We start from the raw sequence: 24,148 nt of genomic DNA on the forward strand, positions 1-24,148 counted from the left end.
TACAATAACTATTTTAATGGGACATATACGTAGTTGTCAAAATTCCTATCAAATTAATTCCCAAATTTCTGTAGAACTAAAGATATCATATAACTTAACAAAAAAAACACAAAAAAGTTCCCTAAATTTCAATTTTTCCATGACCAAACTATGCAATTCTATTAAAATAATCAGAAGCAAAATGAACTTATTTGAACATAATTCACTGTCCCTGCCCACTTTCACCAAGACCTTTAACTAAGAATGCTGTGTCCTAAGGAATAACAGAAATTTTTAAAATATGAAAAATTCACAAAATATTCACAAAATCAGTGTCTAAGTATTTAAATTTTGGAGACAAAAATTGAGAACATAATTTTTTAGTTCTCAGCGACCCATATGCCTAGAAGTATGTGCTTTATTGTGAATAGTACTGGTCTAATTTTCACTCCCCTCAAATTTTTGGAGGCTGGACAATAAAGAAAATGTACCATGGTCTTAAGTAAAAATGAAGAGCATGATGATCAGCAATTGCTACTCACAAAACTCTTTTCTGAATCTATGCAGTCAGTAGCAGTTACCTATTAAGTCACAAATATTCTTCACATGTAACAGAAAATTCGTTGCACTTGGACCATAACGATCATTTCATCATAGCAGCACTGATCTGAACACTGCTTTTTCAGTAATCATTTCATATGTCGGTGTCTAATTTATTTCCACCATCAAAAGGATTATAACCAGTAATTTATAATAAAATTTACCTCCCAGCCCAATCTGCATAGTTCTATTTCTGAGACGATCATTACGGGGTAATGAAATTTCTTTACAAATGAGTTCTAACTTCAGGACTAGGCTCTCTCCAGGACTTACACATCTCTCAGATCTTTTGCTTTTCGGATTCAATGACTGAGTAAAACATAAGAATTCCTACTGTCATTCTTTAAAGTATAGTGAGATTAAATCCCAGTGCCTCTCCATTGTAACAAAGTACATTATCACAACTGTGATGTCGGAAAGCACTTTGTATAGTCATTTAGAAGATGGCTGGAAAGAGGAGCCGTTTGGTTAGTATGCAGACAATGTACACTCTATTTTACCACTTTCAGAAAGTAAATACAATATGAAATAATAAATATGCTTTCCAGGATCTTGTAAAAGATTCTTTTAAAACATTAATTATAGATCATATAGTAGTATTAATCTCACAAGAGTGGCAATATACGTGGGCCAGGTTTTTGTGGAAGAATGAACTCTTGATGATATAACCATTTGAAAGGAAAAGGTAATCTTCCAGAATCCGGATTATTGACTTTCTACTCATGTCAGAAACATTTTTGTTGTTTAATCTCAGTCATGGAAAAGTGTGTTCTGGACCAGCCATCATTTTTGACCTTCTGGTAAACTGTATCTGAATGGTATTTATATACTAATGAATGCTTAGCTCTCTGCTTGCCCTGCAATTGTCAATCATGCTATTTTCTGAAGACAGCCTCATCAAACATACTAAGTCTCCAGCGACTTGGTGCTTCGAGTCGTTTCTGGCAACTCTGGAGCTCGAAATGGGGGAAACTCAGATTCTGGCCATCAGTTGGGTGAACAATTCCAAACAACCTTAAGAAAGTCACTTTCTGTTTTCTAAGTAATTCTCTTTTGCTCAGTTTTGTTTTCTGCAGTTTTTCAGAATTCCACGTTTATAAAAAATACTAAATGACCCTGCCATTCCAAAGGAAGTCTGTGTATTCATTAGCCTTTTTATATACAGGTACATAGAGTAATCCACAAATTATTTTAGCTATCAAGACAGTCCACTCTAAATGCTGATGGCAGAATACTGCTCTGCATCTAGACTGTGGGAGGTAAAGTACAGATTACTTACTATATGGTAAGTACGCTTCATAGAAATCCTGAATTCTAATGTTGTAAGCAAACAGCCTAGATCAGGAAACAAAAGTATCCCTTCATATCACTGAAGAAGATAAAATGTATTGGTTCTATTATCCCTCTTATTACATGATATCTGGAAGATCTTCCATGAAAATTGAAATTTGGGACATTTTCTAGTATTGTCCTTAAAATAATTGACTTTTTTGAAATTAAGGAAAAAGTGAAACCATTCAATTTTTTAAAAAAATAATCTAAACAAAAAGAAAATATATTACTTATAATATCACTGAGTAAAATAATTATAATGCATAATATGAATTTTAAGAGAACTGGCAAGATGAAGCTTTTGTGAATTGTCTTGTTTCTATTTTGTGGTTCTATTTATTGCTATTTTAGTAATATTATTTAAATTAACACTTTGGAAGTTTCTATTCTTTTGCCTTACAGAAGTACACATTAAAAAAACATTTAACAAGAATAACAGAATACTGTTTTTATATTAGGCTTCTGGCTCAGATATAAATCAGATGTAGTGCATTTGTAAGAAACTTTAGAGCCCAGCCCTCTTATCTATTAAAAGAAGCCAACTATCTATGGAAGTCTGAAAATTGATCGGCTAAAGTAGTTTCCTGTTAGTTAAAGATGTTTAATTTTTTATAAGTCCTGAAGCTAGGTCAGACTATCATACAGTGCATCATACCTCATCAGAACCCACACCTAGTTTAGGAGGGAGGGTTAATTCAGTCTTTCCTTATTATAGGGCAAGAACAGATATTTTGCAGAATCTCATCAGGAAAATAATATTTTGTTCAGTTTGACCAGTTTTCATTCTGACATATTGTGAAACCACACTAGCACACAAACGGAAGCTCTGATTAGGAGAGACTTTAAAGGTCACCTTGACAAACTTCCAAAAGATTCCTATGAATGAGCTCAGACATGCTGAGACTGTTTTGCTCTGACAGAGAATAGTTGGTTGATTGTATTCAAAGAAAAACATTTTTTATTTAATTTATCCAATTTAAAAGAGTAATTTCCTAGATTTATAGATTCACTTATTCACTTAAATATTTGCTAAGCACCTACCAGAGGTAACATGCCATGCTATTCCAATTTTTGTTAAGAAAAAAGCACAGTAAGTTCACATCATTGACTCTAGGTTCAGATTCTTGATCTGACACAGAAGCTGCATGACCGACCTGTGCCTCAGTTTCCTCATGTGTAAAATGTAGGTAATAATGATACAACGATACCTCATTCTATGGACTTCGTTACTTAGCTCAAGCTCTAAAAACAGTTGCCTGGCTCACTTTAAGTGCTGTATAAGTATTTACTGTCATTATGAATAATGTTTTTGCTTTGCTTGTCAACACATTTTATAACTTGTTTGTCAATCTACTTTCACATGTTTATTATTTTGAGCAGCAGCTCTCAACTTTGGGTGATTTGGCCCTCCAGGAAAGACATTTGGCAAAAATGTCTGCACACATTTTTAGTTGTCAAAACTAGACTGTTTGTATGGGCATTTAGTGGGCAGAGGCCAAGGATGCTGCCGAATGTCTGACAATACACAGGACAGCCTGCACAACAAAGAATTATCCAGCCCAAAATGTCAATAATGCTGAAGCTGAGAAACCCCACTTTAGAGAAAGAACTATGTTGAAAAACTGCAGAGCAAAATTTCTGGTGACAGTTCCACGTCATATTTTGCATATGAGGACAAGTCGACCCGGTGATTTGGAGCTTGTGATGATTTTAAAGAAAACTCTCTAAGCTTCAGCCCTCAGGTGGTCTAAGTATAAAGACATCCACATTCCCACCCTCAAACAGGAAATTACTCTAACAAAAGGAATAGAATTTAAAATACCCAAAACATCCTACTGCAGCAATGCTAGCAGAATCAGAATACAAAATGGGCTGGTACAGGACAGTGGCCCAAAGAAGAAAGCACTCTCAGAATGGGGAGATACACACCTTATAGCACCTTGAAAATCGAGACATCAATCCCACAGAGAATAAAATTGGCAGAAGGTGCTTTGTGGAAATTATGGAAGAAAATAAAGCTTCCTTAGCAACACAACAGGTAAAGATTCTGCACTTAACTTTAAGGAGTCACACTAGGAAAAAATAAAATTGCCAGCAAGTAGAAATGAGGGCCTTGACACATGAAACAACATCCCTCATGCAGATGAGAGCACCATGTGACGTGCAGAGGGAACTCAGAAAGAGAGAAATCTGGATCAGAACAATAACCATTCTCTCCTTCACTCGGGTCTAGGAGTTATAGTCTGTTTATGTGTTTGTCTTCTTAGTAGGTAGAAGACTCCCTGAGGGCATGTCTTACTTATAACAGCTTTCAATTACTAAGCTTCTATTACATGTTAGGACTCCAAATGCCATCAATTAAAAGATTATGTCCAGCTACTATGAGCTCCCACTACATGTTAATGTTAATACCTATTAAGACACTAACTGTGGGCCTGGTGCTGTTCTCAGTAATTTATACTCCATAATGACTTTTTTCTTTTTGGTTTGGGGCTTTAAAGGTCTCCTTCTGTGTTTTCATCATGAAGCTCTGGGCTGCAAGGAGATCCAGGAGATCCGGGGAGGGCTGGGATTGTTGGAATGGCCCAGGGCTCTCGGGAGGATCAGAAGAGAAGTGTGTTAATATTAATAACTGATACAGAAGAACTGGTGCACACCAGCTGAACATCAGCTCTGTGCTCAGTTTTCTCCACTCTAGGCATAGAACTATGGCTGTGACAGTTAAAGTCTGCATCTATAATGATATCGCAAAGATTTTGAGACTTGCAATTTTGCAAATTAGCCTAAGGAATTTGTTGCAAATTTCTGACAGCTCACTGGATTACTATGAGTCATGCTATAAATGAAACACAATAGGGTTCCAGCTAAATACAGTTATCTTAGCAAGAGAAGAGTTTAGTTTCCTGTGCTTTCTTTTGGGGTTTGGGTTCTAGTGATGCTTTTCTTGTTCCACACCAGTGTGATCCAGGATGTTACTCTCTTGATTCTGGTTCCTTACACATTTATATTCATATTCATATTTTCCCTCATCTTGGAATACATTTGTAAAATATTTGCTTCACTCTTGACTCTGATGAAAAAGTCATGATCATGTGAATTACTATTCATTGTTTAACAGATAGGTGTAATTACCTTGACCACTCACCTTTAGGTGAGCTGAGAAGACTCTTTCATAGCTCAGTTTTAAGCCATATCACATTTTACAGTAATATTTCATATATCAAAGAGTCCCTCGAGGTCACTGCCCTTGACTTATCTCTGTGATCATGATGACTAGCACTCTATTTCCACAGATTAACAATATACTAATGGATGATCAAAATTTATGTGTAAGATTGTGGCTTTTCCTCTCAGAAATAGTTGTGTAAATGCTTTACTTGTGTGTCTAGTACATGGTAATTAGTAGGTACTTATCTATTTGTCAAGTAACTAAAGTACACTTCTAGGGCACTAAAACGGCCTGAAATAAGTGAAACTCATTTTTGTGGTGATCCATATTTGGCAAGTCTATACACTTTAAGCACAGACTAAATTCCCACTGTTTTTTTCTCTCAGTCAATTGCTATTATTCAAGCAAAATAAATCTATCCTTAAAATCTTAAATCACTTCTATTTCTAAAGCTACAGTGAAGCTCAAGCATGTTAAAACTGAAACAATCACTGGGGATGGTTAGCAGAACAAAAGTAGAAATAGGCTTTACTACTGAGGCATCCAAAGTATACACTGATCCCCATCAAAATCATTATGTAATACCAAACATTAAGTGGTGAAAATAAAAAATCATCGAAAAGGATAGTATTCTCAGCTTAAGTGTAGGCCAATCTATAAGTATCCAGATTTTCCCACCTAAAGAAACCAGAAGGTAATATTTATTCACACTCTTCATTTACTATGCCAAATAATGTCTAAGATTATAGTCTGGAGTCACAGTAGAGGTGGTAAGGAGCTTCAATTCAGAGAACCTGAATTTTAGACAGTCGTCTTGTTCAGGGAAACAAATAGTCCAGAAGGACATGAACCTAGAATGTGAGGGACAGAGTAACAGAAGTGAGGCTGACATGGAAAGCAGGGGTCAGATCACAGAGACTCTTCTACACCATATGAAGGATTTGAAATTTATTCTCTGCTGAGACATGAGCTGTGACAAGTAACAATAGAACACTCTAGTAATGTGGAAAATGATTTGGGTGGGACAAGACTGGCTGAGATGAAGTCCAATTAGGATATTAAGAAAAAAGTGAAAGATGATTACTCACTGCCTACACTGGACGATTGCAGAAGGAATAAAGATGATGATACTGATGGATTAAAAGACAGGACCCTATGAACCTCAGTGTTTATTTGAATGTAGGCAATGAGGTTGAAAGAAGAACTCAGGACAACTCCTAGCCCTCTGGCTGTGTACCAGCTAAATGGCCATGTCATTAACTAGGACAGGAAATGCCAGGAAAAGGAATACATCTGACTCCATTGGATTTTAAAATCAAAGAGGTAATTAACAATGTATAAAGCCCCAAATCATCATTCTCACAGGTACCTAGACAAATGGGTTTCTTTGGACATGTAAAATAAAATATTTTACAAAATATTTAAATTGTAATAGTTTCATCATGCCATGATGAAAATATCTGATGAGACAATGTTCTTGAAAGGAAGATAATTGTGGGATACCTGTGACTCCAGGTAAAACTCAAACGCATATAAATATAGTTCTCAGAAAAAAAAATAATTACAGAAATTAGGAGGATGCCATTTTACAAGAATTAGAGAGGGCAAACCCCAGGAAGAAAAGAATTAATATCTTGAATGGGCTAAGACAGCAAACACCCTGTATCTCTGTAGTCAGAGTGACAGCAGACGAAGAACAACAATGAAGGCCTGGTTTAAAAAAAAAAAAAAAAAAAACGCTGTTAAACAATAGGTAGGATATGTGGATAATTAGATTTACGTACATTCTGTTTCTAGGTAATGAGTTTATATGCTTAATTCTTGTCTTTTATTAACCATACAACTCCCAGTGAGAAATACTGAAACTTATAGAAAAAAAGAATGATACATCTAAATGGCTTTCCAATTAGGTGGACATTCCATAGGAAAAGTTTACTGTATTATTGCTGAGAGGAAGGTATCTGAATGCTTCTAGGTCTTGGGCTTATAAACAAGGGGGATCCTGGGGTCATGAGTAGAACTGAGTCAGGGCATGGAACTGCATTGCCAATGTAGACACAAAAGCAAAAAAGTCATGCTGATCAACACTACATTCGGTTTGCAGAACTGAGCCAATTAATGATTGTGTTAAATACCGTGGCCCTCCTTCAGAGCCCAATGGAAGACCTGTACAGAGCTAGAGCGCCAGGGACTAAATAGCTTTTTAAGATAAATATTTGTCGTGTTGACTAAGAAATACTACACTGTTAGGTATTGTTTGCTGCCCTAGATTTAGCAAAAGAAAGGGTCTTCAGTTTCTTCAAGGAGTCTTCCAGTGTACAAAGCCCCTGCACAAAATGGGAAGATCATGATAAGAAAGAGTATTGACCGAGGCAGAAAGTCAGCTTCATACGAGGGCAGCTACCTCTCTAGAAGATACAAACAAGTACAGCTGGTTGTTAGACTGCAGCTCCACCCAGCCCATTTATTGAAAGCTCTATCTTGGAGCATTCACAGTGATCTCATGCTTAAAGGTTTACAAAAACATTAGTGGACAAAATGATCTAGGCAGTGTAGCCTCTGAATACATGGTAACAATAAATTCACCAGCAGGAGAAATGAAATCTCCCATTAGTGAGAACACCATCCAAACACATGAGGAAGCATCGTGAAAGCATGAGTTCTATTTCCACAAACAACTCCTACTAGGAAGGAAAACAATAAGTTATTTAAAAACATGTTTATTTGTGCCCTACCTAACATAAATAATTTGTGATGGAAAACAAGATTTTTGGATTCAAACTATATATGCTCATTTAAGTAAATAACATTCAAAAAGGAAATCTAGGACTCATCAGAGTTAAAAGAAAATATAAAATGACTTTGTAAAATTAGTTAACAAAATAAGTTCAGAAATCATCTGTAATTTGGAGAGATTAAAAATGTTAAATGGGCCTCTCCTTTCAGTCTGCATTGCCCTCCTTTCTCCTTCCCTAGCTTTAAATCTTAAGAGTGTCTCAGGGGACATCCAGAAACCTCTTCTCTTTTGTTCTCAATATTCATTCACAGGAAATCCTAATTCAGTCCTATAGCCATGTATTCTTCCAAATTTTATCTCCAATCTTGACTTTTCCCCTGTGTTCCAGATGTGTGTGTGTGTATAATTAACTCTGTATGTGACATCTCCTCAGAGACGTCCAACATCTCAAATTTACCATGCAGATAGAACTTGACCCCTGTGTACCTCCTAACCTGTTCCTCCTAGTCTCCCTCATCTCAGTAAACAACACCAATAACCATGCAGTTGCTTAGATCCAACCAAAGAGTCATCCTGGAGTTTTCCCAGGGCCACCACACTGGGCTGCCATTCATTGCCTGGTCTATGTGAACAGTTGCTCCAGGGGTTGGTTGTCAATGCCCAACCTATGAAGCCATACAGGGTCACTTCTCTTTGTATTCTGTTTCTATCATACAGCACTCTCAGCTTGACTTCAAAATTCACTATGAATCCAACTCCTCTCCTGACCATCTCCTTCCTACCATTTAGTTCAGGCTATCGTCAGCCCTATTAGACTACCAAACTAGCTTCCTAATGAGTGTCCCTATGTCTATCCCCACTTCCTGCCTCTACCTTCCTGTCTCTACCCAACATTGACAGCGATCTTTTGAAAATGTTAATAGATGATATCGTACCCTTGCCCAACTCCTCCAATGGCTTTCCATCAACTCAAACCCAAATCCCAACACTTGACCATGGTTACTAGCCTGCAGGGTCTGTTGTTCCCTGCCTGTCTCTCTGACTTCATCTCTGGTTACTCTCCATCTCACTCACTGTTCCAGCCACAGTAGCCTTCTTGCTCCTGTTTTCTCAAACACGACTAGTTCATTCATTCCTACCTAAAGTTTTGTCCTTGCTTCCTGTGATGCTCTTTTCCAGCCATATTCCTTTCCTTCCTTACGGTCCCTTTAGATGTCACTTCTTCAGTTCTGTACCCTGCTTCTGTTTTCTTCATAGTGATTATCACACCCGGATATGACATATTTATATATTTTTTTTAATCATGATTCACCTACAAAAATGTAAGTTGCATAAATTGTTTATTCAAGCCTGTTTACCCATTGTCTAAAACAGTATCATTACATAAGAGACACATAAACTATCCGAGGGGTGAAATAGTGCATGAATGGCCAAGACATCCTCCAATGACCTACAGAAATCTCATTCCATATTTGTTAAGGGCTGTTTTAGTTATAATAAAGCAGTGGAAGCTGACTCATTGCTTCCCATCAAATGAATATCCCTGTACCCATCTAATGATAATTGTCAACCTATTTCATTCCAAATAGCAAGATCACTGCTTTTGTCTAGCCTAGATTCTGGGGATAAAAGATAGAATAAATAACTGAAATTTGGAATAGCTTTACCTCATCTCTCCAAATAAAATTTGACCACAGCTAAAGCCACAAATCAAGTGTGCCTGCTTAAGTTTTTTTTATTTTTGTGAAGATTCTGGGTGAGGGATGAAAGAGTAGTAAAAGGGACAACATTTTGAGAGCATTACCCAAGTAAAGGACCTGGCTAAACTTTAAAATGCACACAGCTAAAATTCTCTAAAATGCTGACTGAGAAATTCTGAAAAATGACATCATAAAGCTTTAGGAAAGGCAAATTTTAAGAATGAACTTTTTAAAAACTGGAATTTTTGCAATAATATCATCCCGGAAAATAATCAGTTTAACTAGAAGTAATAAGCTTTCAACACTGGCTAGAGCTGTCTTTTAAAAAAAAAAAATAAAAGATCAAAAAAAAAAAAAAGTAAAAACTATTTTGCCTACTCAAGAGAAATGACCCAGAGACTAATGAGCTCCATAATCTCCTCACTGCCTGACCCTCAGCAAGTCACTTGTCCTCAATGCTAAAATGCAGAGGTCTGTCAATTAGCTTCACGTGGTGGCTGTGAAGGGTGACTAATAAACCTGATTGCACAGCCCTCTGGAAATAAGTGCTATAGAGAGGCTTGATAATTGCCAGGTTGCCATCGGTCATCACCTAAGCACTAAGAATACGTCTGGCTCTTTCTTTGCTCTCTTCTACTCCTTGGCTCTTCTGATGTGAATCAGTCCTAGTGAGGATCCTTCTCACTTTCTTATAGGTCTCATCCTGATCCATGGGAAACATCCTGGAGACACAAACCATCCTTTGCTCTCCTCTGTTCCTTCCAGAGCACCTTGCATGTCCCCGATGAAGAGACGCTACGTAAACAGCCAACTGAAAGCTTTTCCTCTCTTTCCTTTCCTTTCCACACACACATACGCCATAATTAAAAACCACATATTTGACAAAGAAAGACCATGAGAGAGGAGAACATTAATATGAAGGACCCAAAAAACACAGAATTCACTTCATTTTTACCAGTGATCTCCCAATTTCTCATTTGAAATGCCCTCATATGAGGGAAAAGGATGATTGATTTCTGACCTCTTCCCAAGCTGGATATGGTTTTCCTCATTCACTGATAAATATGAATTAAAATTGCACTCGTCTGTATAGAAATTCATGTCTTTTTCCAAGCCACCAGCCATGTGGTATCTATTTTAGAGACAAGCCTGCCCCATGTTATCTTCTTAGCAATCTCTCTAAGACCTGCAAGAATCGCCAAGACACAAAAGCAACATAATCAATCACTTGCTGAAGTACAGCTTCAGTCACCATACATGTGTCTTTCAGAAAAGTACAAATTTACTATCCGATAGTTCAACAACAATTATCTTTCCTGTTTGGGAGGACTTGCCTTTTCAAGTTAAATGCAAGCACCTTCATCTCCAACAAATTTTCATCCCAAATGGTTTATTAGGAAAAAATCTTTGCCTCTTGCCCATCTACTCCTCTGGTTCAACCACAGCACATTTCAAAAGCCTGATAACTTAGGGCAAGTTTGGGTATGACAGGACAAAGGAACTTAAACCAATGAAAAAATAAATAACACTTATTGAGAAAAGTACTTGTATATGATAAATTCTTTATGTACAAATAAAAAATTATGTAACAATATGAAGACCAACTTAAAAAAAAGGTAACCCAAGTAATCGGCAAATTATTTTTGTATGGAGCAGGGATCAGTAAACAACTGCCAGAGTTAAATCCAGCCCCTTTCACCTGTTTTGTAAAAAAAAAAAGTTTTATTAGAACACGGACACATCCATTCACTTAGATGTTTTCTGTGCTGTTTTCAGCTATTCTAGTGCTACAACTGCTGACATAAATAGTTGCAACACACATACTGTTCACAAATTTGAAAATATTATCTGGTCCTTTACTAAAAAAGTGCCAACCCCTGATATAGAGGATGAAAAGGTCACTGCAGACTGGAATGGTCTGAGAAGATTCTGGAGAAGGAGGCAAGTGGCTTAAGGAGAAACTATAATTGAATCAGAAGTGATAAGAAGACAAATATTCTTTCCTGTGTAATCATTCATCTAGAGGCTAGCAATGTCCTTAAGACTGATAAAAGGATGAGATCTTCCCATGCTGAGAAATCATCATTAGAGGGATGAAATCTCTCAGTGAATAGCGAAACAGATGGACTAGAAATTACACTGTGTTTCTTGGCTAATTCCCAGTTCAGACCCCAGTGATACCTCATACACTAGAGGTTTGATTTGGGTGGTGGTGATGGTGTTTTCATTGCTATCTTGCTTCAAGAGAAACACACTCAAGACAGGTTTCAGGAGAAAAAAATCACTAAACTAGTGATAGCAGAAAATCTGGACACAGACCATGCCTCCGCATATCACTGGACATTCTCTCCCCTGTGAAACAGAGATAATCATACAGGCCAGGGTCAGACCAGGAAATCACATCAAGATGGTCTCAATGTTGGTCCAAAATCCAGTACCTCAGCTGATACTCAGGTTGTAGTTTGTGCTTGTGACAAAAATAAACTTCCAGGGTGGAATGGGTGACACAATTATCCCATCTTGTGCACTGTCTATACCCTGAGGCAGACCTAGCTGTAAGGGTTACAGATTCTTATAAATCATCCATCCTGCTGTGTCCCAAGCTATGTTTCTCATAAAGAGAAAGGTCCGTTTCAGGCTGCAACCCCATCGTGTAAAAGAAGAAACTAGCACATAAAAATAAAAGAATGGACACTGTCTTTTTCATGACCAATAGCATCTCTCCTTGGGCCCTAAAGGCTTAAGATTCTAAACAATTAAGACCAGTAGGATTGATGTATTCAAACAATTAATGTAAACGATACATCTGAAAAAGCATGATTTCATAAGGCAAAAAGTACTGAAAATCAACGTGATAACATTGAACAGTTTCTACTGGTTTAAAGACCAATTAAAGTCTTAGTTATTCCTAAATTACTATGGCATCAATTTATAGCCCCGAGAAACCACCCAGAATTGAGAGATAGCTTATCATATTCTCATGACTGATTCTGAAGAACTTTGTCAATATCAAGATCCTGAGCAAGGTACTTATTTTAAGTGAAAAACATTGGAGGGGCAGCTTACAGCTCTCATGCCCATCTTGATTTCACTCTCAAGTGCCAAAGGTGCAATATAACTGGTTTCTCTAACCAAGAGAATCCTCTTCAAAAAAAATGAGCAGCCACATGAGCCACCTTTTTCACAAGTGACTGTTTAGAGGGTCCAGTCTTAAACAGACCTCTCCAAAGTCCTTTTAAGTTAGCAAAGAACCTGAACTGCCGACACTATCTTAACATTTGCAGGACTTGTTTCTGGTTAAGGTAGCACGTATTAAAATAGGAGTGGTTGGGGACAGGGACTGGACAGTGAATGAGGCTGGTCCCACACAAAACAATCAAATTCAAAATGCAAAGCTGCTAAAGCCCCCTTTGTCTAAAACTCTTTGTCAGAAAGATGTTATCCAAGTTCTAACCATAGCTTCTGTTAACTTTTGGCATTCAGTACAGGCTTGGCACCCAAAAGGACAAAGACCCAGCATTCCCACGCAATTATTTGTGACCATATTTACTGGAATTTTGATTTATTTCTGAGTGTGTATTTTATATTTTTTTATTAGATTTCTGTAGTAATAGATGTTAAATTACATAGCATATGAAAATGTTTAAATAAAAATATTCTTTCTTTTTGACATGAAGACACACCTGCCTTCGGTGTCGAAACAGCTGATATATCTTGGCTATTAAAAAGCCTCCTTTCTTAGAGCCAGCTTTTATAAAAGTCCAGGATGGCTTCCATCTGGTCCTGGGTTTATTATTTGTTATCTGTCAAACATTAGAACTTCTGCCTCACATGTTGTTCTGTTGCAAATGAGAGGCATTTTAGGTGAAGAAAAGAGTACCAAATTCTTTTATTTGCTATAATACATTTGAGCCAGATTTACATTTCTTCTGTGATCAATTATGTGTCTGTATTCAATCTGTTTTCTAATATAACTTCTAAGAGCAACAGCTAGGTGAATAAAATGACCAAAGTAATGAGTCCAAGAGTTTTAAGTAGGTTGGCTGCCTCCTTATTGTGTTTTATTTTTCTCTTTAAAAAAATAATTCAAAAGTTGCTTCTGTCCATTAACTTATATTATGGAAGTTCCAAAAATCTCAAAGAAGATAAAAATTCTGAAAGAGGGCTTTGATCATTTGTGTGCCTCAGCTGGGCACTTCTGAAATCACAAGTATCTCAGGGACTGAGAAGTTTGAGAAGCTCTCCCAAAGGAAAGAATCCGACCAGGTAAATACACTGGAATCAAGGATAATTGAAGTGCTTTTAAAAGGGAGGAACCATCTCTGAATGGATTGTCCCTTTGTTAATAGTAATTCTTCCTTCCCACCTCCATTTCTGGGTTTAACACTGGAACCCTGTTGTAAGGAGTATTTTCTCTATAGGCTTTGGGCCTGAAGCAAGGTAGCACCCAAGCAGGAGTGGTGATTTTCTCTGCCCACAGAATGTTGGGAGCCATGGAGAATGGCCAGACATCACTATAGCAGCCAGTCAAAAGCCCAAGTCAGGACCACACTTCAGGAAAACCTATATACTTGAGGAGGAAGCAGCTCCCAAAGGTAGGCTCATGGGAGCTAAGAGAACTGATTCCATCCCTGTGACACCAATCTCCACGCAAGTGGCCTGAGTAAACACATCCATTACTTTAGGTGATGCAACATTTAAAAGTGTTCATGGTTTGTTTTTTAAAATACTCTCCTCTACTTATTAATATAGGAACTACTCTGTAGAATTTCTAGAATAAAACTCAAAAATAAACTTCTACTAAGGATGATTTACCCGTAGCCACCAAAGGCCCACGAGTCATAAAACAAGGCAAAGTCTGTGTTTCACAGGCTCTCTTCTTCCTAGTGCTTCTCTACACCTGCTTTAATTAGCTTCGAATGTTAACACACTACCAGGTTATACAGCCTTGAGGGCACACATTTTAAAAGATACTACAGAAAAGCTCTACATAAACTATAAAAGTGACACCGATCACTGCCTCACAGTATATGTCCTACAATTTCTCTTTCATTCTTGATGTCAACAAGAACATATAAAGAAAGGCCCAGTCTAGTTCTTGCTGGCTGTTATTTCAGATGCTTTAGTCTACGGAATGAATCCAATGAATCAGATATCCTTTGAAAAATATGTTTTCTTCCTCTGGACATTGTTTCTTCTATGTATCACAAGTAAAGCTGACTTCGATTTATATGCAGGGAGGGACTCTTATTCTGTCAAGTCACAGTACAAAAAACTAATGTATGCTATCTCATGTCTTTTTTTTCCCCACAGTAATTTATTTTGGCTATCTCAGTATGGAATTCCTGAAATATATGTTACATTTTAAAATAAAGAATACACGTTGTTTTGGTATAAATTAGAAGTAAATAAAAATTAATTTTCTAACATTTCCTATATTATTTTTCTCTTTTGTCACAGTTTAAAAAATTCTGTGAAATGTCATGTCTCCATTTATTACATAAAACCTTTTGAAATAGTTTTACATGTGATTTTAAGATTTTTTACAATAGTTTATATACTCAGGAGAGAATATCCTAAGTTCAGGTGAGCTTTAACTATGATTTATATCAACTTTTAAAAGGCATTTCCTTCTCAAATAATGGCACCTAATAAATAACACTGTATTTTCTAAAAGTTATAAGACTTCATACTTTTGGGCTCTCTTTGAAATATTGTGTTTACAAACCAGATTTAAAGTGAAGCTCCAGGATGCCTGTAGGATATCACAGAAACTACAACAAAGCAAAGAGCGTCGTGCTCACAGGGTAGTGAGGCTCTTCCATGCACACCTCCTATGGGCTCTCTACCCCTGGACAGAACTGACTCAATCTTCACTGGATCTCTCTATTTGTTCTTTGGTAAAGACACCTCATTCTGGGACCTGGTAACTTTGCATGAATATGAGACATGGACACAAACCTTCATTTATCCTTGGGCTCAGAATATTCAGGGCTGGAAGGAACCACACTTAATAATAAAGGAACAGAGGACTTTGCACCTCACCAGAGAGAAACCCAAAGGACTTATCATGCTCATCTTATTTTTAAATAAGTATATTGTAAGGAAAACTAGAGCCTTTATGTTTATTATACATAATTTAATATAATGAATAAAAATACATTTAGGGGACTGCATATTAACTGTCAAAATACCCATAAGTTAACATTGCTCAGACTAGTATGTGAGTCTCACTATATGTGTATTTGATGTGAAGAGTCTCAAAGATACACACTCATGACTGTATGTTACTTAAATAAATTTAATAGCTATCTGATGAAATTTTATTAACTTTAGAGTCCAATGAGATGGAATAACCCACAATGACATAAGTCAGCACCTGTAAATACAAAACCCAGTGTTGTGTAAAGTTGTAGTTTTAAGGAATTTTATATCAAAACAAAAATGGGTACGCCTATTTTGTGTGCCCATGTCACATAAACCTACTTTTTCTGGATAGAGTCATGGATTTGTAAAACTGAGTAGAACTTTCCACATCCCCTAGCACAGTTGTCTTTTTCAAGGTCAAGGCATATGAGGCTCACAGAGTTTAGAGGTATTATCCAGGACCAACAGCAATTAGACCAACACATTGTTTTGGTTATCCTTGTTCAGGGTTCGTTCTAATATTCACAGTACCTCCTTTAATCACTTGATTACTGAGTTCAAAGTCACGGCGATGTCTCAGATTTCCAAAGTGATTCAGTTATATTTTGCTTACTTTTCACATAATGATAGCTTTTTCAATATAATTAGTAAAGTCTTAAGTCACTTGGAAATTTATGTAAAGTGTCTTATTTTGTCACAGAATATAATTGTCTCTATTACATTGATTATAGTATATTTATATTTAGACAATATAAATACTGCCTATATTAAATTTATATTTGTCTACTTTGTATTTAGAGGATATAGGTAACTACCAACTATCAAGAGGCACTAACTTTAATTTTTATGTGTTGTAAACATGTTTACTTTGCTCAGGCTACAGCAAAGAAACTAGAAGTGCTTTTAAATGAAATATGCCTAAACCACATTGTAGGAAAAGTATGAACCAGAAAGAGGACAGCATGGTTTAGATGCCTCTTTTACATCAGTCATAGAGGTAGTGACCTCCAGCAGGAAAGGAAGAGAAAATGAGACTGTGCTCAAACAGGAACCTCAGCATCTAAGCTTCTGCTTTTCTGATATCCAAATTTCAATAGAATTTGCATTAATTCCCAAATCAAACACTGCACTATATTTTCCACCACATTCTGTGAGCCTGTTTCCTTACCCTATTAGAAACAGAAAGACTATTTCATCTGTAACTTTAACTTTGACTTTGGATGTTTTTTAGAAAAGCAAAAGAAGAGTAGAAAATCATTTGACAAGGCAACATTAATTTCTCTTATAGTTCCATCTCAGATTTCCCCAAATATTCCTCCACATTGCTTCTTATTCATATATCTATGATTCTAGCAAATATTATTACACAGCAAAACTTGATGCTGAGAGAGCTTCATAATTTTTTGCGACAAATTCTGCCAAGGACAGGTAACAAAAATGCTATTTTTATTGCAATTACAAATAAAAAAGTTTAATATGCCCTAGTGATAGATTAACATGCCACTGGAGGTATTAAAAAGGCAACGCTGTTAAATATGAATTATTGATACTATAGCCCTTAATAACTGAGTACTTTTTAAATTTAATAATTCATTAATAAGCTAAATAAGTGGCATACCTATTATTTTCTGCTATATTCCTATTTTGCCTATTTTTCTCATTAGAATGGATATTTCTAATCACATATCGGATATTCTCAAACAAGAACCCTCCAGCATGAGGAGATCACAGAAGAATGTTGTAAATCTCACTTTGAGAATCTTCCATGTTGCCTTAGACATTTTTCCTATGAATTTTAGTCTCTCCGATATTTTCTCTGATGGCCTTTAGCTTTCCCTTAATCCAGTCTCCATTTATTGAGGTTCTCCAGCATGACTTTTTCCCCATAAATTTATTTTCCATATCTGTCTCTTATTCCAATACACCCACACCACTTGTGTAGCTCCCATCTGTCCTCTGAAAACTCTATTGAACTATATATAAAAGGTTTTTTTTCTTTAATTATGTAAATCATGGTGATTTAGAGAAAATGGTAATCCACAAGCACTATTCCTCTGGTGGAGTCAATTTTTTCCCAACTGTGACTTCAGCAGCAACCAACCCTTAATGGATTTAACTTTTTTCTCCTATCAGTAGTATCCAGATTCTACTCGGGTTGTGTAACATGGAGTTGCTATCCATGAAAAATAAATTTTTGCACAAATTACCCCTCAGGAGGACCAGAATGGTAATTTCCATGCAAATAACAATTGAAGAATACTACAATGTGCTTTAAGCATCCTGCAAAGCATTATTCTGTGCCTGCTTTTTGTGCAATAGTTAATAACATTTTTTTTTTTTTTGGAGCAATTCAGACTCTATAAGAGCCGTATATTTATGGCCCTATAAGACAAAAATGACTTGCAAAATATAAAGTTAGGAAATGTGACAAGGAGAAAGAGTAACAGCCACAAATAAACATCTCCACAGCAAAAAAGAAAAGCACAGGAAGGAAATCTATGTGGAGAGAGAACCCTCCGGTCTGTCTTCCCCACACAGTGGTAACCTGCAATGAGCACACAGGTGAGGGAGCTTTTTAGAGATGTGACACTGGACCTGGGCTGTGTTGCCATGGAAGTGAGAAGCTCGATTTTTTAGCTCCCGTGCACCCCACCTCAGCACTTTTGGCAATAGTGACAGGTTCTTTTCCTTTGTTGAGAAACTGCTCTGGAAATGGCCCTGTCTCTTTCCCAATGCACTGGAAGACTGCATTGTGAGGCCACATTATAACCAAATTACACAAGAGGGAGATTTTTCATTCCCATTCCTAAAATTAGACCCTTATCTGTGTGCTAACACAAGAGAAATAGAAACATTTGCTGAAAGGGGCCCACTCAGTGGTGTTCCAGGCTGTCATGGCTCTCAAACCCGTCTGCTGCATCCACAGTACAGGGGCAGGCATGTGAACTAGGCAAGTCAGAGATCCTTTACGGATTCTGAAAATGTCTCTAAAATGTTGATCTCAAGAGGTGGGTGGTTTGTTTCAGAGAGGGTCTCCCGGGCACAAAGGAGATACACAGTGCTTTCCAAACAGGTGCCAGAGCACTGGGTGAAGGGAACAGATTTCCCAGTACGGCTTTTAACAAATGTACTTAACTGACTGGCATCTCAGCAAACTGCATGTTTCATGTCTCAAGTCCTCTAATGATGCAAAATCCAAAGTCAACACAATAGGTGAGAATAGTTTTAAAAATCAGTTTTTATGTCATCTTTCTGTCTGAATAGTGACTAATGTCTTCAAAGGGTAATCATCAGGTATTCTGTATCACCTACTTTATTTTCTAGTTCAATAGACTTTATTGCAGCTATAGTACATAAACATATTGGCTAGGTCTGAATTAAAAAATCCTGTGACAGGAGGAACAAAGGAATAGGAGCCCAGCCTAGAGACCACCCAAAAAACACCCTATTGGTAATTAGAGAATTCCTCCTGCATCCCCAGAGACAAAGGAAAGGAGGGTCATAATCTTAGCTAGCCTAATCCAGCTATAGACCCCTGCACAGGAAGTACTACCCTAATATGCCTATGACTTTAAGCTTCATTATAATACTGTGTTTATGCTGGAAGTTCATGAATCTAATTATAACAGACTGAATTCTGGGTAAGCACATGCACATTAGGCAAAGAATTACATAGCAGCCAAGTGTTAATCAAAATGGTCTCACTTGCTAATCACCTAAGAACGCCTTTGGAACCACCCATCATGGCCCTAAATATAAGGTAGACCTTTCCCTCACCCGGGGTTACATCTCTCCATCTTCCCTGGCTGTAATCCGTACCCCTCCCCTTCCAGGGGTAAGTATCCTTATTTCCACGTGGTTAGCCAGTTTTAGGTTTGACCTGTCTTCTACCTCACAATGTGCTTTTAATAAACGAGTATCTCTTATAGTCACTGAGTTGTAATTCATTTCCTCATCAGTGATAAGGACCTAGAGCTGTGTGTGTTATCAGAACTCCAATCACTCCAAAGGTAAGATAACCATCAAGAAAAGGACAATGGAATGAGATCTAAGCAAGGTTTTTGATACCAAATTTCATAGGCATATAGCTTGAAAACTACTACTGTAACTATTCTTTCCCGTACTCATTCTCTCCAACTCACTCTGAACGGAAAGGCTCTCTCTCACTACATTCTGTTAAGTATGAATTTTTCATGCAGATGTGGGTATACGTTTGTACAATAAAACTTTGATTCTGAAGTATTTTTAAAATGTGTCAGAGAGAAGACTCTATAAAATGCATTTTTTCATTCGTGATAGATACCACAGCTCTAAAAAAAAAAAAATAGACTATTTCCCTTAAAGTAGAAATAGAATAAATGTCTAAGAAATCTTAGATGGCTAAGCAGATCCAATGTTAATTTTTAAGATGTGCGAATGAAAGAATTGACAATAGGATAAAAATAGATTTATTAGCCTAATGACACTGAATTGCATGAATGGTATGAAGTGATTAAAGGAGGCACTGTATGTATGCTAGAAAGAACATTGAATACGCCTACATTAGCTATATGGCCAGAACTATACTCCCAACCTCTGTGACCCTTATATTCCTTTACTAAATGAGGGTGTTGTCCAATGTGACATGTAAACTTTGGAAATCAGACTCTTTATCTACATAAAGTTTATATGTAAATGTATACATGAAATAGGTATGTTTCTTTTCAATTTGATATAAAATTCCTTACAACAAAATTTCACACAATATTGGGTCTTATTTCATAAATGCCTACTTATGTCATTGTGAATGACTATCATTGGATTTAAAAATTAATAAATTTAATAGCTAGCCGCTACGTTTAAGTAACACGATCTTCATTAGGGTTCATGCCACATTAAATATGTACATAATGGAGCTGACAGACCAGTCTGAGCAGTTTTAGCATTGCATGTGTTATGAGAGGTTAGATGCAATCCTTTGAAATATTTTTACATGTAACCTGTAAAAAGTGTTCACATTATGTGTTCAAGAAAGAATACCCTAAGTTCAGGTGATCTTAAATGATCGTTTGTACCAACTTTCAAAAAAGTATTTTCAACGTTCACTCACATCACATATTGAGGGATTTCCTTCTTGTTTAAGGCTAATATTCCATTGTATGTATATATCATATTTTCTTTACCCATTCATCTGTTGATAGACATTTAGGTTGCTTTCACACCTTGGCTATTGTGAATACTGCTACAGTGAACATGAGTGTGCAGCTATCTCTTTGAGAGCCTGATTTTAATTCTTTTTGTATAAATATCCAAAAGATCGCTGTATCACAGGGTAACATTATGCCAAGTGAAATAAGCCAGTAACAAAAAGATGACCACCACACAATTCCACTTATATGAGGTATCTAAAATAGTCAATCTCATAGAAGAATAGTATAGTGACTGCGAGGGGCTGCGGGGAAGGGAGAGATGGGAGTTGATAATCAATGTATAAAATTTCAGTTATGCAAGATGAATAAGTTGTAGAGATCTGATGTACAACATACCTATAAATAACAATACTGTATTGTACACTTAAAAGTATGTTAAGAGGATAGATCTCTTGTTGTCTATCAGAAAAAAATTTTAAGGCATTTTCTTTCCAAATAATACCTTGCAATAATACTACATTTTCTGAAAATAATGAGACTGTTCTAACTTTAGGGCACCTTTGATTACTGTGTTCACAAACTAGATTTAAAATACAGCTCAGTGATCCTCGTGGGATACTGGAGAGACCATGGCAAAGCAAAGAGCTCTGTGTTCACTGGGTGATGATGACCCACCATGGTCTATACTAGTGGTCCATCCACACTTCCCGTGGGCTCCTCTTTACCACTGGATAGAACCAATGTAATCTTCACTGCATTTTTCTATCAATTCTTAAATAAAAAACTGGGACTTGGTAACTTTGCATGAGTATAAGACTGGACCCAAGCTTTATTTACACTTAGACCTACAAAATGTAAAAGTTGTTGGAAACCTTGTCATTTACAAATTAAGAAACTGAAGCCTTTGTACCAAACCAGAGAGAAATCCAGAAGCACATTATCTTTAAATATGTATTGCTATGGCAAAGGTGTGACTTTCTGTTCATTATGTACAATTTTACATAAAGAATAAATATGAGCATTAAAAAAGATTTCTTCTTCTGGGAAAATGTTTTACATAATTAATCTAAACACTAAACTATACAAAAAACCTGACCATAGCCACAAAAGATATCTGTATACTTGGAATTCCAATTGCCAAGTATATTCTTATTCCCGTTTATCCAAAGATAAGTGGACATATTTTTAAAAACTTGGGAGTAAAAAAAGAATGCCTTCTAATCAAGGCCCAGCAAACTAGCTCTTACAATCGAAAACTATGGGTTCAGATATTGAGCCTAATTTATGCAGAGATGTCAGCTTGTGTCATTGAACTGACCTTGCAAATCAGCTAATATTGTATAGTTAGAAGTCATTTCTGCAGAGAAATCTCATAATTATTTGTAATAGTCCCAGTAACAGCTAAGAAGTAGCTGCATATCCTTTGTGTCATCTCAGCCTTCCGCAACCAGTCCCTTCACGTGATTCTGACTATGTTCATTTCGGTTGTGCTTATACAAGTAATTGTAATTGGTGGTTCTATCATATTTTAGCTGTAAATGAAGGCATTACTATCAGATACAGAAATTAAACACAAATATTGTTTTTGGACTGAGATAGATCTATTGTATTCTTTGAATATACCCAATAGCACATTTCATTCAAACAATGAATTTTCTTTGCATTAGAGTAATTTGGACACGTACATAACTGTTTAATTCTAAAACGTTTTTCATTTTAACATCTCTGAAATCAGCAAGAATGAAACAGAATAACTGACATCTTTTTTCTTTCTTAATGGTACATATGGTAATTGCACATCCCATATCAGTAACATCTTAGATTCAATAAAACTTGATCTTTCCTAGCCATTTCTTATGGAAAAAACAACAACAACAACAATCTTCTTTGATAGAAAATAGCGATGCATTTAGAAACATATGTTTGAACACTTTACCTTGAAAAGTTTTTAATTCTCTTCTAGTCTCCACTATGCAAGGACTATATTTAAATATACACATACATCAAGTATAGTTGAGGACCCTTCTGATTTCCCTTCAAGAACTGACACTCACAGATTTTGAAAAATCAATCTAGTAATCATTTTCACATTTGTTGTGCCTCTTTTTCAATAAGATAGCATATATGCTAGCATTAGCATGTCAGTGTTGATGTGAGCCTAAATTCCCACTCAGAGGAAAACTAGGAAACAGCTTTTTTTCTCTTGCTTTTTTTTACATTCGCAGTCGCCTCAGAGATGGTATAACTATATATAATGTTCACAATATATTTTATATTTTTGGAACAGAGAAGAAATTAGATGGTTTCAGTCAAGGGTTCTAGCACAGTCATACTGTAAATCCAATATAAAAGGAAAACTGGCGAAAATTTTAAAATGAAAAGTAGAGAAAAGCAAAAACTCTACCAGAGTAGTATATTTCATGGTACAAATAATCCCTTCAGTCATCATGAGTTTTAACATATATATATATAAAACTATATATATAGTTTGAGAAGGAAAATAAGTAGATTCATTTTATTCCATCTCGTGATTTCTAGCCAGATGGCTGGCCAGTGGAGAAAGAGAAAGGCATTCTCACATACAATACCTAATAGCCCAAATCGTCACTAATAAGCAAAGGTAGTTTAAAAACAAAACAAGATTAAAAAGACCTAAAATATCTTTCTAAAGCATATTTGCACTCAAGTTTATATATCTTCTCCTGCACTAAAACCAGTCTTTCTGTTTTCATTCAAACTACTGCTTACTGGCCATTTGAGGTCTAATTTTCCCTTAGTCACTTATGAAATAGAAATAATCACCAAAATGTGGATAGGACATTAGTGACTAAATGCTTAGAAAGCTCCTTTTTATAAAATATTAAAATACATTACTGTTTATCTGCCTCTAACGGAAACCAACCTAGAATCAGATTTGTCCAACTCCTCAACAAAACATTTCCCAAGAACCACCACCTCAAAAGACCAACATCATCTCACCAAGAAATTAACCCACGAAAATAATTTTATAATAAAATATATAGCAAGGTATTAAATCCTAGGGGAAAAAAGTATCACTTTACATTCACCAGGGAAAAGAAATGAAGTCCCAAAGTAAGAGCTATCAATTTCTGTCATCATTTCATTGCACTGAAAGAGTTCAATTATATCACAAAGAATTTTAGAAAGTAGTAATTTAATTAAAATATGAAATCTTCAAACTACCTACAGATTTCCCTAGCTCATAAATTAGCAACTTCTCGATTTAAATATGAGACCTTTCCAAGCCCGATCCCATCTGATCACGGAAGCTAAGCAGGGTTGGGCCTGGTTAGTACTTGGATGGGAGACCACCTAGGAAGACCAGGTGCTATAG

At 36.3% G+C, this 24,148-nt stretch overlaps 1 protein-coding gene across 8 annotated transcripts in view; it reads right to left on the reverse strand.

The window, feature by feature from the left end:
• CCDC85A (coiled-coil domain containing 85A) overlaps positions 1 to 24,148 on the reverse strand; it is a 172,004-nt gene that overhangs the window by 12,952 nt on the left and 134,904 nt on the right. The gene's annotated exons all lie outside the window — the stretch shown is intronic.

The sequence above is a fragment of the Pteropus medius genome, unplaced genomic scaffold, assembly GCF_902729225.1.
Source record: "Pteropus medius unplaced genomic scaffold, Ma_sr-lr_union100, whole genome shotgun sequence".
Lineage (NCBI taxonomy): Eukaryota > Metazoa > Chordata > Mammalia > Chiroptera > Pteropodidae > Pteropus > Pteropus medius.